We start from the raw sequence: 14,993 nt of genomic DNA, 5'->3' as shown, positions 1-14,993 counted from the left end.
ACTTATATTGTTTTAAAGATATAAACTGTTGAACATTGCAGGAGACATCAATTGAAAAAAATTAACAAAATTTATAATGATTTACTTAAATAGGAAAAGGATAATATCGTAATAATTTCACGTTCCTTCTTCAAGAATTAATTTTAAATTTTGAAATTTCTCAACTCCAGAATTTTGGCTAGTTAGTTTATGGAGAATCGCACTATTTCTCATTACTTTGTATATTACGTATGGACACACTTAGCACTGTAGCCATTTACTCATTTCTTCCGTCAGTGGTGAAAACAGGAAATGGGTTTTATCCATGAACAATAGACCCAATTATACTTCATCCTTACGGTTACATTGATCCTTTTTTTGAATTCTTCAACGAGGTTTTGTATGTATCACAAGATGTTTCTCATCATTCGGTATTTTATCAAGCCCCGGAAGACACGGAAATGACTCTTTGAATGTATCCATCTCAAAATAAGATGGAGTGCATCCTGTACTAGTGCACAAAGAATAATTCAAGAGCCCCTGTATGGATTTCATACTTCACCCAATTGGTTTGACCACTGCTGCATTCTAATCTAATGAGCCGGTTTAATTCTTTATGACTACTTTCCGTAATCCGTTGCTAGATGGAGACTAAACAGATGTGTATATAGGTTTAATTTGGCGCTGTTTACAATACATTTTCCACGAATAGGAGTGAAATTGGAAACCACGATCTGAAATAACATAAAGGGGATACGGAAGAATTTAAAATTACGTGCTTCTAACATTGCTCAATCTTTTTTTGCATGTGTCGTTTCCAAAGGGAAAAAAACAAACAACTTGAATAAATGTCAATTATTGAACGGATGTAATAATACCCTTGGCTAGATGGTAATTTTCCAACTATATCAAGTCCTAGATTATCATGCGGTGCATCGGCTTCAATATGGCATTCCTTCTTTGCGATAATACGGTTACCGAATTTTGTATGTACAAACTGCACACAATCCCCAATAGATTGGTTTATACCCTGCCTCTGGTGTTTATAATAGAACCGAACGATAGAACGTGAAACATTTTCGCATACCAAAATGTGCTTTATCGTGTACGAGTCCTACTATTGTCGTCACGGTCTCCTGCGGTATAACCAACAACCACTGTTTACTCTTTCTCAGCTTACAATAGATAAGTCCCTGACAGATAGTTGCCTTTTCATAATTAGAAGTGCTCCCAATCTATTTCTTGAGTTTTAAGCCTAACGGATCTGTGATTTGATTGTGTCTAATGGTTTCTAGATCAAAATTAGTATAATCAGGCAATGGCAAAAAGTTTATATAATATGTTTCGGGTTCCGCATTCACCTCTGGGGGGCTACGACTAAGAGTATCCGCTACTGAATTTAATTTTCCAGCATAATGTTCGAACACTAAATCAAAATTTTGCAATTTTAACCAGATTCGGGTAGTCCTAGGATCCAAGTTCCTGAAAGTAACGGCATGTGTGACGTTTGCGTTTTCAGTCAGAACGTATGTTGTTCGACCCATAAGCTGTTCGAAATGTTCACAAGTAATAAAAGAAAATCAAGTTGAAAAATTGAAAGACTAAGTTCATAGGGTTTTACCCCTTTGCTGGCGTAACCTGTGACTATCTGCTCCTCCTAATCACCAGAATTTTGTGCTAAAAAAGCTAAATTCTACATTCAAGCATCTAAGTACAGCTGAAAAGGAAGAGAGGAATCGGGCTGTCCGAGAGCTGGAAGCTGACTTGCTATTTCCCGCAATTGATAAAATCTTTCTAATATTTCAGGTGTTACAATAAATTACATATCTTTCTTCACTAAGTCATACAAAGGAGCTGTTAAACATGCGAATACATGAATAAGTATATTCTTTTCTCCAGCCAATTAAACCTGAAATTTACGCATTTCTTTCTTTGTCTTCGGAACCGGATCACACCTAATAGGTTCATTATGCTTTGCATCGATCCGCACACATGCACCATCGATAATGTACCCTAGGAGATGTATTTCAGTCTGAACAAACTTGCACTTCGTAGAATTCACAGAAAAAGTTGCCTGCTCTAAAATAGCAACGGTTTTCTCTGAGTGAACCAGATGTTTTTAAAGATTCATACTCTTTACTAAAACATCAAGATATAAAACAGTGAAACGATTTTTACAAGGTTCAAAGAAAACATTCATTACATGTTGGACAATCGCCGGTGCAGATTTTATTCCCTGAGGAAGAACGGTCATAGCAAACTGGCGACCTAGCTTGTATGATTGCACGTTATAGAAAACTCGTGCAGCCATACAAGCTAGGATCCAAACTTATTCCGTAATAGACAGAAGACCAATCGAAATTGGTAAAGTAGCGAGCTTGTGATACACGTTTAACGTCTCAGCTAAAGGTTCAACCTGAACTTTAGGTGATATAACTTTTTTATTTGTGGCTCGAAGATCTAACACTGGCCTGACAGCTCCTGACGACTTGCGAACAACGTGGACGGGGTTCGATAAGGTGATACGCCCGGAGGCCTTACAAAAGGAAAGGTTTTACTACAATCACAAAACGTAGAATAAAAACCTAGTCTCACAAGTTTACAGTCCTTTGGAGTTTCAAAATTTCTAACTACTACTCCAAAACTTTAATAAATGTCTATTAATGAAGGATTACAAAAATATACGAAAGGTTTTGTACAAGTCGAAAATGCGATAATAGCTTTCCTTTATTTGCAAGATTTTGCATATTCCTAATCACAGGGCAAACGGAAATAACTGTTACATAGCTTAAGGATAAACTAAAGTTAAATGTAAACACATAGTAGGTTGGTAAAAATTTGAAAGAATTAAGGAAAAAAAAGGTTGAAGAATCGAAAAAAATTGACCAGAAATAAATATGTTTCGCAACATTTCCTCTCCGAGAATGATTTCTTTCACGGATTCACAAAAGTCAGAAACTTTTAAGAACGGGATTACGAAATAATCTCATCTTCGTCTCCTTTATACGAAAACAATTCTAGTATGTATTTACAGAATATAAACACCTTTTCATTCTCTAAGCGTCAGCACACTTAAACAGTCATCAATTTCCCTACTTTCAATTCATCAAATATCAACGAATTATTACGAAATAAATAATGAGGGAAAAAATCACAGAATAAATTACTCTTAAATCAAAATTTTAATCACATCTTGGTATTTACTGGAAACCTAAAGGATGAGTGTTATCTGCAATTGTTACAAGTTACACAGAAATATGGCTGTCCTACTAAACGTGCATACGAAAAGAAATTTGGCCCTTTTATTTCTTTCTTTTAGTTTTAGAAAATGATGCCTATTTTTTCACAAAATTAACAACTTACTGGTTTTCGAAGTTCTTATCTGATTTTATTGTTTTCTTCATACGTTGTTACTATATTTTGTTCATTAGCTGCAGAGAACTGCATTGTTCATTTTCATATCTAAAACAAAAAACCTCGTCGGATTTTGACATCTTAGCACCAACACCTCCTACCTTTAACTGATGATAAAAATATTGGGGAAAATACTGTTCTAAGTTTAATATACAAGCGGAAAACGAGACAACATTTCTTCATTTTCAAGATTTTGCATATTCCTAATCCCTCATCAAACCGAAATTACTGTTACATAGCTTAAGGACAAATTAAAGTTAAATGTAAACACATAGTAGGTGGGTAAAAATTGGAAAGATTCAGAAACATAGGGTTGAAGCATCGATAAAAAAATTACCATAAATTGATAAATTTTGTAACATTTCCTGTCCGAGAATAATTTCAGTCACGGATTTACAAACGTCCAATGAGGGGTAATCAATCGTCCAATATTCAATTCAGTAATAAACACTACGAAGATATATTTAAACGTAAACCTTTTTTCTTTGAAATTACCAAAACTAAAACAAAATTGAAATAAACGACGTGCAGCAGCATAACTGGCAACACATTTATCCTCCTTCAAAAACTTTTGTCATTCGACGGTAAGTCTAATTTAATTGCGTTCCCTATGCTCAAGGATGGACAATCGATTCCCGAACATATTACTGTACACTGATGAAATCGGCAGTTAACACACGAAAATAAATATTTCACATTAACGGACATATAGTACAAAAGCCAGAAGAAACGGACAAGGGTTGTTGGCTGCAAAAAAGAGAATTTAATTTTTAAAAACAAATGCATGTGTGTTCAACTACTTTGAGCAGTAAGCTGTAGTAAGACCCTCAAATGCAAACAACCCAAGATTTTGATTTTAATAACTACTGTGGAAAACCACGTATTGCTAAAGAAATAGTGAATATATTAAACCGCATAATTTCAACTACCCCACTTTTGTCCTATTCTGTATTCCGAAGTAAACATGTAAACAGACAACAATTTTACCTGCACCGAAATAACAATACTATGCCACGACTAATTAGAATTTCAATATTTTTTACTGATAATGAACTTGATTTAACACGAACTAAAACTTTACGTTTGTAACTACGTATTCTGTTATGTAAAATTTAATAATTGCACTACCAGAATTAACTATTTTCAATCTGTGCCATTACGCCATCTCATTAGTTCAACAAATCTAATATTACAATTAACAAACCGAATTGTTGTCATCATTAAGATGTAGAATAGTTTTGTGAAACAAAGAATATATTACTAGCAAAAACAAGAAACTTTTAAGAACGAGATCACGAAACTTATCTTCGTCTCCTTTATACGAAAACAGTTCTACTATCTATTTACAGAATATAAACACCTTTTTAATCTCTAAGCCTCAGCACACTTAAATAATCATCAATTTTACTACTCTCATTTCATCAAATATCAACAACTTATAACGAAATATATAATGAGGGAGAAAAATAACAAAATAAATGACTCTTAAATCAAATTTTTAATCATACCTTGGCCTTTACTGGAAACCTAAAGGAGGAGTATTAGTAAAACTAACCTGTAATATCTCCAAGTTTTCAAGTTACACAGAAATATGGCTGCACTACTAAAGATGCATACGAAATGAAATTTGCCACTTTTATTTCTTTCTTTTAGTATTAGAAAATGAGGCTTATCCTTTTTCTAAAAAATTAACAACTTACTCGTTCTCGGAGTCCTTTTCTGGTTTTATTCTTTTTTCATACGTTGTAACTGTGCATTTTATTCATTAAGTTCGGGAGAATAACATCTCAAACGAAGGACGTCTGCGGATTTTGACATACCAGTACGCACATCTCCTGCCTTTTAGCTAATAAAATTTTTTGGGAAACCACCGTTCTAAGTTAAATATATAATTTTGAACAGGCCTAATGCAACAAGGAATGGAATTAAAAAATATAATGGGAAAAAAGAAAAACCGGAAAAACGAATAATGTATAACGGATAGAATTATGGGTTATATAATTTTGGATACAAAATGTATTATTCTTGATGACTCCTCCCTTAAAAAATTTTAAACTAACCTCGTATTAAAAATCAAAAACTAAAACTCCCCTATCCCTAATCCATTCTTAATTACGAATGGCAAGTATTAAATATTGTCTCTATAAATAAATCCACAATAGACCTACTTTTATTCATAAATGGAACGACGATATTCAATATTGTTGAAACTTTTCCTAAACTATTAAAGAGTTCTTACCTGTTACATCAGCTGATCACACTTATATTGTTTTAAAGATATAAACTGTTGAACATTGCAGGAGACATCAATTGAAAAAAATTAACAAAATTTATAATGATTTACTTAAATAGGAAAAGGATAATCTCGTAATAATTTCACGTTCCTTCTTCAAGAATTAATTTTAAATTTTGAAATTTCTCAACTCCAGAATTTTGGCTAGTTAGTTTATGGAGAATCGCACTATTTCTCATTACTTTGTATATTACGTATGGACACACTTAGCACTGTAGCCATTTACTCATTTCTTCCGTCAGTGGTGAAAACAGGAAATGGGTTTTAACCATGACCAAAAGACCCAATTATAGTTCATCCTTACGGTTACATTGATCCTTTTTTTGAATTCTTCAACGAGGTTTTGTATGTATCACAAGATGTTTCTCATCATTCGGTATTTTATCAAGCCCCGGAAGACACGGAAATGACTCTTTGAATGTATCCATCTCAAAATAAGATGGAGTGCATCCTGTACTAGTGCACAAAGAATAATTCAAGAGCCCCTGTATGGATTTCATACTTCACCCAATTGGTTTGACCACTGCTGCATTCTAATCTAATGAGCCGGTTTAGTTCTTTATGACTACTTTCCGTAATCCGTTGCTAGATGGAGACTAAACAGATGTGTATATAGGTTTAATTTGACGCTGTTTACAATACATTTTCCACGAATAGGAGTGAAATTGGAAACCACGATCTGAAATAACATAAAGGGGATACGGAAGAATTTAAAATTACGTGCTTCTAACATTGCTCAATCTTTTTTTGCATGTGTCGTTTCCAAAGGGAAAAAAACAAACAACTTGAATAAATGTCAATTATTGAACGGATGTAATAATACCCTTGGCTAAATGGTAATTTTCCAACTATATCAAGTCCTAGATTATCATGCGGTGCATCGGCTTCAATATGCCATTCCTTTTTTGCCATAATAAGGTTAGCGAATTTTGTATGTGCAAACTGCACACAATCCCGAATATATTGATTTATACTCTGCCTCTGGTGTTTACAATAGAACAGAACAACACAACGTGAAACATTTTCGCACACCAAAATGTGCTTTATCGTGCACGAGTCGTATTAATATCGTCACGTTCTCATGCGGAAGAATCAACAACCACTGTTTACTCTTTCGCAGCTTATAACAGGTAAGTCCATAATAGATAGTTGCTTTTTCATAATTAGAAGTGCTCTCAATTTCTTGAGTTTTAAGCATAGCGGATCTGTGGTGTGATTGTGTCTAATGGTTTCTAGATCAAAATTAGTATAATCTGGCAATGTTAAAAATTTATATGTTGTGTTTCGGGATTTGCATTCAGCTCTGGTAGGCTACGACTAAGAGTATCTGCTACTGAGTTTAATTTTCCAGCATAATGTTCAAACCCCAAACCAAATTTTGCAATTTTACCTAGATTCAGGTAGTCTTAGGATCCAAGTTCCTGAAAGTAAAGGCATGCGTGACGTTTGCGTTGTCAGTCTGAACGTATGTGGTTCGACCCATAAACTGTTCGAAACGTTCACAAGTAATAAAAAAAACCTAGTTGAAAAATTGAAAGACTAAGTTCATAGGATTTTACCCTTCTGCTGGCGTAACCTGACTATCTTCTCTTCCTTATCACCAGGATTATGTGCCAAATAGTAAGCTCATTTCTCCATTCAAGCATCTCCGTACAGGTGAAGAGGAAGAGAGAAGTCGGGCAGTCCAAGACCTGGAAGCTGACTTGCTATTTCTCGCAATTGATAAAGTCTTTCTAATATTTCAGGTGTTACAATAAATTACACATCTTTCTTCACTAAGTCATACAAAGGAGCTGTTAATCTTGCGAATTCATGAATAAATTTATTCTTTTCTCCAGCCAATTAAACCTAAAATTTACACATTGCTTTCTTCTTCTTCGGAACCTGATAACACCTAATAGGTTCATTACCCTTTGGTTGATCCACACACATCCACCATCGATAATGTACCCTAGGAGATGTATTTAAGTCTGAACAAATTTGCACTTCGTAGAATTCAGAGAAAAAGTTGCCTGCTCAAAAATAGCAATGGTTTTCTCTGAATGATCCAGATGAGCTTGAATATTCATACTCTTTACTAAAACATCGATATAAAACAATGAAACAATTTTTACAAAGTTTACAAGAAAATATTACACGATGGACAATCGCCGGTGGAGATTTTATTCCTTGAGGAAAAACGGCCATAACAAACTGACAACCTAGCTTGTTTGTTTGCACAGTATAGAAAAAGCGTGCAGTCATAAAAGCTAGGATCCAAACTTATTCCGTAATAGACAGAAGAGCAGTCGAAATTGGTAAAGTAGCCAGCTTGTGATACACGTTTAATGTCTCAGCTAAGGCCCCAACCTGAACTTCAGGTGATATAACTTTTTTATTTGTGGCTCGAAGATCTAACACTGGCCTGACATCTCCTGAAGACTTGCGAAAAGGTGGACGGGGTTCGATAAGGTGATACACCCGAAGGGCTGACAAAAGGAAAGGTTATACGACAATAACAAAACGTAGAATAAAATGCTAGTCTCACAAGTTTACAGTTCTTTTTAGTTTCAAAATTTCTAACTACTACTCCAAAACTTTAATAAGTCAGTCTATTAATGAAGGATTACAAAAATAAACGAAAGGTTGGGTACAAGTCGAAAATGCGATAACAAATTTCCTTCATTTTTAAGATTTTGCATATTGCTAATCACTGATCAAACCGAAATAACTGTTACATAGCTTCAGGATAAATTAAAGTAAAATGTAAACACATAGTAGGTGGGTAAAAATTTGGAAAGAATTCAGAAACATAAGGTTGAAGAATCAAAAAATTGATCAAAAATAAATGTTTCGCAACATTTCCTCCTCGAGAATGATTTGAGTCACGGACTCACAAACGTGCACTCAGAGGTGATCAATCGTCTCGTATTCAATTCAGTAATACACACTTTCAAGATATATTTAAAATGAACGTAAAAATTTTCTCTTTGAAAATACGAAAACTAAAACGAAATTAAAATAAACGACGTGGAACAGCATAACTTGGAACACATTTATCCTCCTTCAAATACTTTTTGCATCCGGCGGAAGTCTAATTTAATTGGGTTTTATATGCCCAAGGATAGACAATCGATTCCAGAACATATTACGGTACACTGATAAAATCGGCAGTTAACACACGAAAATAAATATTTCACATTAACGGACATATAATACAAAAGCCAGAAGAAATGGACAAGGGTTGTTGGGTGCAAAAAAGAGAATTTAATTTTTAAAAACAATGTATGTGTGTTCAACTACTTTGAGCAGTAAGCTGTAGTAAGACCCTCAAATGCAAACAACCCAAGATTTTGATTTTAATAACTACTGTAGAAAACCACGTATTGCTAAAGAAATAGCGAATATATTAAACCGCATAATTTCAACTACACCACTTTTGTCCTATTTTGTATTCAGACGTAAACATGTAAACAGACAACAATTTTAACTGCAACGAAATAACAATACTATGCCATGATTAATTAGAATTTCAATAGTTTTTTACTGAAAACGAACTTGATTTAACACAAATTAAAACTTTACATTTGTAACTACGTATTCTGTTATCTAAAATTTAATAATTGCACTACCAGAATTAACTATTTTCAATCTGTGCCATTACGCCATCTCATTAGTTCAACAAATCTAATATTACAATTAACAATCCGAATTGTTGTCATTATTAAGATATAGAATAGTTTTGTGAAACAAAGAATATATTACTAGCAAAATCAAGAAACTTTTAAGAACGAGATCACGAAACTTATCTTCGTCTCCTTTATAGGAAAACGGTTCTACTATCTATTTACAGAATATAAACACCTTTTTATTCTCTATGCCTCAGCACACTTAAATAATCATCAATTTTACTACTCTCATTTCATCAAATATCAACAACTTATAACGAAATATATAATGAGGGAGAAAAATAACAAAATAAATGACTCTTAAATCAAATTTTTAATCATACCTTGGCCTTTACTGGAAACCTAAAGGAGGAGTATTAGTAAAACTAACCTGTAATATCTCCAAATGTTACAAGTTACACAGAAATATGGCTGCACTACTAAAGATGCATACGAAACGAAATTTGCCACTTTTATTTCTTTCTTTTAGTATTAGAAAATGAGGCTTATCCTTTTTCTAAAAAATCAACAACTTACTCGTTCTCGGAGTCTCTTTCTGGTTTTATTCTTTCTTCATACGTTGTAACTGTCTATTATATTCATTAAGTGCAGAGAATAACATCTCAAACGAAGGACGTCTGCGGATTTTGACATACCAGTACGCACATCTCCTGCCTTTTAGCTAATAAAATTTATTGGGAAACTACGGTTCTAAGTTAAATGTATAATCTTGAACAGGCCTAATGCAACAAGGAATGGAAAAAAAAAATAGAATGGGAAAAAAGAAAAACTGGAAAAACGAACAATGTATAACGGATAGAATTATGGGTTATATAATTTTGGATACAAAATGTATTATTCTTGATGACTCCCCAAAAAATTTTAAACTAACCTCGTATTAAAAATCAAAAATTAAAACTCCCTATCCCTAATCCATTCTTAATTACGAATGGCAAGTATTAAATATTGTCTCTATAAATAAATCCACAATAGACCTACATTTATTCATAAATGAAACGACGATATTCAATATTGTTGAAACTTTTTCTAAACTATTAAATAATTCTTACCTGTTGCAACAGCTGATCACAGAATCGAAAAAAATTGACCAGAAATAAATATGTTTCGCAACATTTTCTCTCCGAGAATGATTTCAGTCACGGATTCACAAACGTCCAATCAGAGGTAATCAATCGTCTCATATTTAATTCAGTAATACACACTTTCAAGATATATTTAAAATAAACGTAAACCTTTTTTCTTTCACATTACGAAAACTAAAACAAAATTTAAATAAACGACGTGGAACAGCATAACTCGCAACACACTTATCCCCCTTCAAATACTTTTGGCATCCGACGGAAGTCTTAATTTAATTGGGTTCCCTATGCTCAAGGATAGACAATCGATTCCCGAACATATTACGGTACACTGATAAAATCGGCAGTTAACACACGAAAAGAAATATTTCACATTAACGTACATATCACAAAATTCAGAAGAAATGGACAAGGGTTGTTGGGTGCAAAAAAGAAGAGAATTTAATTTTTAAAAACAAATGCATGTGTGATCAACTACTTTGAGCAGTAAGCTGTAGTAAGTGTAAATAATTAGTGAATAATTTAAACCGCATAATTTAAACTATCCCACTTTTGACCTATTCTGTATTCTGAAGTAAACATGTAAACAGAGAAAAATTTTACCTGCAGCGAAGTAACAATACAATGCCATGACTAATCAGAATTTCAATATTTCTTGCCGATAACGAACTTGATACAACACTAATTAAAACTTTACATTTGTAACTACCTATCCTGTTATCTAAAATTCAATAATTACACTACCAGATTTAAATATTTTCAATCTCTGCCATTACGCCATCTCATTAGTTCAACAAATCTAATATTACTATTAACAAACCGAATTGTTGCCATTATTAAAACGTAGAATAGTTTTGTGAAACAAAGAATATATTATTAGTAGCAAAAATCAGAAACTTTTAAGAACGGGATCACGAAATAATAATCTCATCTTCGTCTCCTTTATACGAAAGCAATTCTAGTATGTATTTACAGAATATAAACATCTTCTTATTCTCTAAGCCTCAGCACACTTAAATAATCATCAATTTCACTACTTTCAATTCATCAAATATCAACGACTTATAACGAAATAAATAATGAGGGAGAAAACTAACAGAATAAATGACTCTTAAATCAAAATTTTAATCACATCTTGGCATTTACTGGAAACCTAAAGGAGGAGTGTTATCTCCGATTGTTACAAGTTACACAGAAATATGGCTGTCTTACTAAACATGCATACGAAACGAAATTTGGCCTTTTTATTTCTTTTCTTTTACTTTTAGGAAGTGAGGCCTATTTTTTTCAAAAAGTTAACAACTTACTGGTTCTCGAAGTCCTTATCTGATTTTATTGTTTTCTTCACGCGTTGTATTTTGTTCATTAGTTGCAGAGATTAATATCTAAAACGAAAAACCTCGGCGGATTTTGACATCCCAGTACGCACACCTCCTACATTTGTTTTAACTGATGATAAAATTATTTGGGAAAATATTGTTCTAAGTTAAATATATCATTTTGAACAGGCCTAATACAACAAGGAATGGAATTAAAAAATGAAATAGGGAAAAAGTAAAGCTGAAAAAAACGAACAATGTTACGAATAGAATTATCTCGTTACACCTATCATCTGATTTTCATCTTCCTAATCATGAAGTCATTTTTAAAGGGAAAGCAACTTAAAGACGACGAAACATTGTTCTCTAAGTTCAAGTTGTGGCTTCTACAACTAGCTATTTAAGTTACTCAATAAAAATAAGTAGACATTCGTTCCCCACGTTTTTTTAAAATTCACATTTTAAGAGGAATGCTGCATTTTCTACTTTTTATTGAAAGCAGCGTTGTCTGTTATTTGTAATCACATTATAAAAAGACGGCCAAAAACTTTGAAATGAATTTGAAGGATATTTAGTAACTACCTCAAGGTTTTTTTTTATCATGTTACATTGATTAACGGGCGTACCCTAAGGTGGGGGAAGGGGAGAGAAGCGCAAAAACCATTGATTGAAGGTACACGGCTTTTGGATGAGAATTCATATATGATGAAAGTATTCACGACTGTAGTGCACAATCGTTCGGCTCAGGTCCTGGTTTCAGTTCTTCAGCAATGGGGTAATCGTGGTACAACCATACATAGTGACTACCGGAAGTTTTATGATAGATTGAATGAGGTACGATTTGAGCTCTTCGCAATTAATTGGGGTTTCCTGAATGTCGTAGTTCCAGTGCCACGTTCACGCGAAAACTATTGACCATTTGTGCCGAGACGTATTCCACGACATGGTAACAAGAAGCACAATTTCGCTGGCCGCAAACTAGCTTACGCAAGTTCTATGTGGAAATATGTATACTACACCCACCTAATCTGTGAAATCAGTTAGGCACTATAATGCTTAATGTTCGGTTAGGTTAGACGTAAGTTTGGACCTTTATTGTGAAATGTAATCACAATTCTTTCTCTCTTATAATTCGAAAATGAGTTTACTCTGTTCACTGGGTCAATTTGACACGGTAGAGCCTGTCTATCTCAGGTGTACCCTCCGAAATTATAAGAAACATACCTCAGCTACCCTCTAACAGATGAAACCTTACGGAAAAGAAGTGAATCAGCTCAGCTGTGTTCCCAATTTGTCATTCAGTCGTTTGGTCTTGACGAGTGAAGATCGTAGGCTACTTAGAATGGCAAACAAAACAAAGCACAACGAAGTCCGTGAAATAATTCATTGTGACATCGCTTCCGTATCCAACAATTGAAAGATTTCGGCCGCAGCAACTTGGCCCTCCTCTTATGAGGGAGGTACGGGAAAACACACATCGACAGCAACGCCAGAAGGGCACAGTTAAAATACACAGGCTCTCGTCACTACAAACCAGTTTTGCATCTAATAGCTTGCGTCCGTAGATAACAGGCGCGTTAGCGACGGTGAGTACGTGCGTTAACGAAGATCTATTTTTACCGTTATTATCACAGTTTTATTTATTTAACAATCACCAGATACAGCTCAGAGGTCATTTTATATTGGATATCTAACAACAATAATAACAACGGAAAGGATTTGGGAAGGTATTGGCCAGGGTCTGTTTAGTTACCATGCGGGTATTTGCCTGGTTGGACTAGGAAAACACCAGGGAGGATACTCGCCAGCGAGAATCGAACCCACTACATCCCGAAACCTTGAGCTAGTTCGCCTGCATGCGTGCAGGTGTAATATGGTACACTGTTGATTATAAACATACAATGTTACCACTCTTACATAAGGCACTCATAATGCGAGATGCCAGAAGACACACTATCGTTGCATTATATTACCATACGCGCTTTAGGCTACATTAGACCAGTGGAATTATAAGGACTGAAAAACAACGGAGGGAATCATGAGAAAACCAAGGACACGATGTTGCCCATTGCAAACCAGGCTCGTAGTTACAGAGTGGCTATAGGGTTGAGCCCCTGCAATCATTTTCAGGCCCCCTGAAAGTTCTAGTTGTTTGCTCACATATATGTATTAATGTACAGCAATCTGTGCAGTTTGACTACACAGATACACAGATTCTAAAATGTACGAAAAAATTGGGGAAGTCTTTAATTTGCCTATTTTATACTATGGATGCATATGGTAAAACTGCACGCAGTGATCTTGTTAGCCCCCTCAAAACATGAAATGAAATCTTTAAGTTTTACGTCCCACGGTTATGCCGGCTAGGCTAAATGAGCCAGTGATGATGAGAAGTGAAGGAAATGGTGGAATGAAGAAAGTGGGAGGAAACGGGAGAACCCCGAGAAAACCTACACACACGGTGTTTGGCCATCACAAATTCATTTGGCGCGAGCTGGAATCGAACCAACGACCCCATGCACCAGGAGTGAATGCTCTACCACTGAGCTACCGCGGCCCCTCCCTCAAAACATTATCTCAGCCCAGCTGTTAGTGTTGTGGGCCTGCCACAAACTCTCACAGCCTGAGATCGAACTAAGGACTCTCCCACTAAAGATGCCAAGGCAGCTCATTAAATACCCATATGGAGTACGCTACATATATTAAATTCGTGTAGTATTTTCGTGATAATCATAAAGTAAACCTGCACGGAAGATACTTATAATGATGAACACAGCAGTGAGTAAAAAACTAGAACCGAAGAGAAACAAAATTTACATTGCTTATAAAAGAGCAAGGAAATGTCAATAAATGTTTCCTGTAACATGATGATTAGTTCAAAGTCGTGTACATTTTCGACAGTCATCAGAACTCCTTTTACACAAAATATCCAACAAATTATTATTTCCTTACCTTTCTCAAGCTTTTAGAAATTACAATCACGATTTCCTCGTGCCTCCGCCTCCTATACTGCTATCTTTCATTTGTTGATTTTAGGGAAGATAAAAACAAAAAAGAAGTCATTTACTAACTGACTTAACTTTCACCAGTATGTTCAATATAGAACTTCTACTTTTCAAGTGGAAAAATGCGAAATTTTAAAGATCTATTTGAATAATTTATTCAATTGTTTTATTCTGTTTCAACCATGCTTTATTATGATTATATTTTACAAAAAAGAAAATGTGGTAGTTTAATTTTG

General features: G+C 34.4%; 1 long non-coding RNA gene across 1 annotated transcript in view; it reads right to left on the bottom strand.

Moving 5' to 3' along the window:
- The window catches only part of LOC145687879 (uncharacterized), an 88,354-nt gene extending 73,567 nt beyond the window's left edge, over nt 1–14,787 (bottom strand). The window contains exon 1 of the long non-coding RNA XR_014131804.1: nt 14,705–14,787. This is a non-coding gene — a long non-coding RNA (uncharacterized LOC145687879). The remainder of the gene's footprint in view (nt 1–14,704) is intronic.
- Nucleotides 14,788–14,993: the final 206 nt, after the last annotated feature.

Source organism: Thermobia domestica, chromosome 6 (assembly GCF_964235325.1).
Source record: "Thermobia domestica chromosome 6, izTheDome1.hap1.1, whole genome shotgun sequence".
Lineage (NCBI taxonomy): Eukaryota > Metazoa > Arthropoda > Insecta > Zygentoma > Lepismatidae > Thermobia > Thermobia domestica.
The sequence above is the reverse complement of the archived record's forward strand: the minus strand, read 5'-3'. Positions and strand labels throughout refer to the sequence as shown.